The sequence below is a fragment of the Theobroma cacao genome, chromosome 3 (assembly GCF_053813885.1).
Source record: "Theobroma cacao isolate CCN51 chromosome 3, ASM5381388v1, whole genome shotgun sequence".
Taxonomy (NCBI): Eukaryota; Viridiplantae; Streptophyta; class Magnoliopsida; order Malvales; family Malvaceae; genus Theobroma; species Theobroma cacao.
In genome coordinates this window covers 31496624-31500739 of record NC_142641.1, presented here as the reverse complement: position 1 = coordinate 31500739, position 4116 = coordinate 31496624, and the positions used below count along the sequence as shown (strand labels likewise).

The following is a 4116-nucleotide window of genomic DNA, read 5'->3' as shown; positions in this document are numbered from 1 at the left end:
AAAGCTTCAGTAAAAGGAATATTTATGTGTAATTTCTTGAAGACATTGAGGAACTTCTGAAATTTCTTTTCAAGCTTTTGCTTTTGGAGCCTTTGGAGAAAAGATGGTGGAGGATGGATGACTTGAGAAGCTCCTTGATTTTAGCCTTGACATATTCTTTCTGTTCGACTTCACTCTTTTTCTCACACATTCCTTCATTATTAACATGTTCATTCTTAGGTTCAACTACTTTTTCATTCACCCCTTCAATCTTTTTTTTACTCCTTAAAGTGATTGCTTGGCATTGTTCCTTACCTTTAGGACTGATTTGTGTGTCATTAGGTAGGGAACCTTGAGGTCTATTGTTGATGGAATTTGCAAGCTGTCTCATTTGGGTTTCAAGATTTCTTAAGGATGCTCCAAAGCTTTGAATTATAGCATCATTCTTTGATATATATTGCAAGAAAAGTTCTTCCACTTGGGAGTTCTTTTCAGGAATTGTTGGTCTAACTTGTTGTTGAAAACCAAGAGGCATGTTGGGTTTTGAATTGGAAGGCCATGCATTGTTATTCCATGAAAAATTGGGATGGTTTCTCCAACCATGATTATAAGTATTGGAATATGGGTTATTCTGCTGTCTATTGAAGTTCCCCACAAACTGGACCGATTCATAATTAGATGGACATTGATCATTTGAATGGGCATCCCCACACATCTCACAAACTACAAATGAATTTTGAACTGCATGAACTCCTAGTGTGTCAAATTTCTTGGACAGTGCAGCCACTTGCTCAGCTAAGTTCCCAATTGCATCAATCTCATAGGCTCCAATAGCTTTTCTTGAACCCGACCTTTTTGAAGGCCATTGATAATTATTTGAAGCCATTTCTTCCAACAAATCATAAACATCAGTAGCATTCTTACTCATTAATGCCCCACCAGCAGCAACATCAATTGTGATTTTAATTGACCCAACCAACCCATTGTAGAATGTCTGAACTTGCAACCAATCAAGAATCCCATGATGTGGACATCTTCGCAGTAGTTCTTTAAACCTCTCCCAAGCTTCATACAATGACTCACCATCAAATTGTGTGAATGAGGTGATATTGTTCCTCATCTTTGCAGTCTTGGCAAGTGAAAAGAACTTTGCGAGAAACTTTTGAGCCAAGTCTTCCCATGTAGTGATAGACCCATTGGGCAGTGAATTAAGCCAGCTCTTTGCTTTATCCCTTAGAGAAAATGGAAACAGTCTCAATCTAATAGCATCATCAGTTACTCCATTGTATTTAAAGGTATCATAAATCTTCAGGAAATTTACTAAATGAGCATTAGGATCATCACTGGGTAACCCACCAAACTAGATTGAAGATTAAACCATCTGAATGTAGGCTGGTTTAATTTTGAAATTATTCGCATTGACAGAAGGTCTCCTAATGCTTTGGTGCAAACCTTGAAAAAGAGGAACAACATAATCTCTCAGTGCTCTATTTGCTTCGGGAACCAGATTAATGGCATTATTGTCATTGTTATTGTTATCCTCAGCCATTGTTTGATTCAAAGCTGCAACTTGCAAATTCTCCCTTCAACGTCTTTTGAAAGTTCTTTCTATCTTAGGATCAAAAGGAACAAGATTCAAGTTGTCTCTTCTTTGCATACAGTGACCAAAGATATCTGCAAGCAAACAAAATCTAAAATTAAAACAAGAAAAATAAAATTCGAAGTAAGACTAAATTGCTTGGTATTAGTATTAATAAAAATTTTAAAAACAATTCTCCGGCAACGGCGCCAAAAACTTATTAGTTAAAATTCCATTATGCAAGTATACGTATCAAATAGACAGTATATTAGCAAGCAGAGTATTGATACCACAGAATATTGATCTAAAATTTTACTAAGTACTAAAATTGTAGCAATTTAATCTTATTCAAACACTCAAATTAGAATAACTAAATTAATTAACTAAAACTAATTAACCAAAATTTATGCTAAAAAAGAAAAATCAAAGCAACAATATAATTGGGTAAAAATCAAATCAAATAAGTCTAGGATTACAATATCCCTCACACTTCATTTAGATCTTACCTCTCTTCCTTAACTTATTTCAATAGGTTGAATTGCTAACCTAGAGTCCTCAATTATTTATAAGGGTCTCCTAACTCATCTCATAAAAATATCTATTTTAACCAAAACACTATATCCTATGTGAATTGAAATTAAAACAGACTCATGAAGTTCAGGCTTTAATCTGGCTGCATATGGCTTATAGGTATATCCTTATCCTATACGCAAATCAATTAACATGATCATATGCTATCCCAATTTTAGTCTACTCTAAACTCCCTTTCCCAAGTTTGTTTAGGTTCCTAAATCAATTTAATTGGTGATTAGGCAATTAAAAAGCATTAAGAACAAATTGGAATAAACAATTCAATTCTCATTAAAGATAAGTAAGAAAGAGATTAAAAATTTAGACTACATGTGAGTTCAATTGCAATTCTAGAAAAAGAAAATTAGCTACTCATGATTGCAAAAACAAATAACATTATAATAAATTCAACCATTGAGAGTAACAAGAAAAATAAAAACCAAGGAAGAAAACAAAACAATAATTACAGTCTTGATCTCCAAGTTTCAGCCTCAACTTTTAGCTTCTTGAATCTCTCAAAAGTTCCCCCCTAATGTTGTTAAACATATCCTATTTATACTAATAAGCTTAACCTAAAGTTCCTTAAGCTGACCTAGGGTTTAATTGGGCTTAAAAGTGTAATGAGAAGCTCAAAAATCAATTGTCAATCTTTACAAATTCTCATTCCAGACATAGTACGTCCAACTATTTTTTGACAAGATTTTTTCTATCTTCAGTGCAGATTTGGGAAAAGTGATTTTATGAAAGTTGTAGCTCTATCTCTTGGCTTTCCAATGGTTCAAGAATCTCATCATTTGGAGTTCTGTAACTCGATATATGGTCAAAATACTGAAGCATATGCAAACAAATTCTAGGTCTTTCAACACCTTACTTTCCAAAATTAAGCCCAATCACTTTTAATCCTGCAAAAAATATAAAAACTAATAAATAATAACCAAATTTAAAGGAATAACATAAAATTAAAATAACTCACTAAAAAAATAAACTAATTTGAAAAACAACTAAAAATAATTAAATTATAATTGAAAATTGAGGACTTAGCTAATATTTAATGACAACATTGGAATAGCATAATTCTATAAACTAGAATTGTCAACTTCTTTTTTCCCCTTTCTTACTAATTCCTTTTGCCTTTAGGATCCAACTTCTCCCATTCTTCTATCCGTCGGTTGTGTTGGGGTTTTCCTTTTTTTTTTAAAGGGGTTTTGGTTTTTGATTTCTTTATCCCATGTCTTTTTACTTTCTTCTTCTCTTTCATTCTTCTCTTTGTTTTTGCTTCTTGGGTTCAATTAGTTAGAGTATTTGCATTATTCCCTTTCGATTGAGGTTCTCTTTGGATTTGGATTTTCGCATAGCAACTGCGACAAAAAAAGTTGCTTCAAAGATAGGGATTTGCTTTTCTAGTGAAGTTGTAGAGAGAGGGAGAGAAAGTGGGTAAAGAAAATAGGCTAGGTTTTCTAAGGAGGGTTTTTGTTAGTATTGACAATGATGTCATTTAGTAAGGAAGAGTGCAAAAATAAGAAGGGACGAAAAGGAGATGAGTTGCTAGGCTTTTATTTATGCGAAAACAACAGCATTTCATCAAGAAAACCTATATAAATTATTAGCTCCAAAAGCTACGTAAAAGAGTCATGCATTTTTTTTTGCTTTATTTGGTATTTATTTTTTTCTTTATTTTTAATTATGTATTTTTTTTGTAATAGGGAAATAGAAATAATGAAATAATAATATGATTTTAGTTTTAGTTTTTAAATTTTTTTTAGGATTAGTTAATTGTTTCAGAATTAAAAAATCAAATAAAAAAAGAGGATTAGGTTATAACAATTGAAAATTCTTTTATCTATTTTTTTTATATTGATTAATGGACTCAAACCGGTATTAAAAACCTCTAGATAATGTAAGTGTTTTTTGATATTATCTATAGCTATTGTTATTTTCCTACAATGTTGCTAAAAAACACTTTGTTATTTAATTTATTGATAAAATAT

At 31.8% G+C, this 4116-nt stretch overlaps 1 non-coding gene across 1 annotated transcript; it reads left to right on the top strand.

Annotated features, from left to right (window-relative positions):
* The first annotated feature begins 995 nt into the window (after positions 1–995).
* Positions 996–1102, top strand: LOC148763709 (small nucleolar RNA R71). The gene has a single exon (XR_016025586.1). It is a non-coding gene; the product is annotated as a small nucleolar RNA R71 (small nucleolar RNA).
* Positions 1103–4116: the final 3014 nt, after the last annotated feature.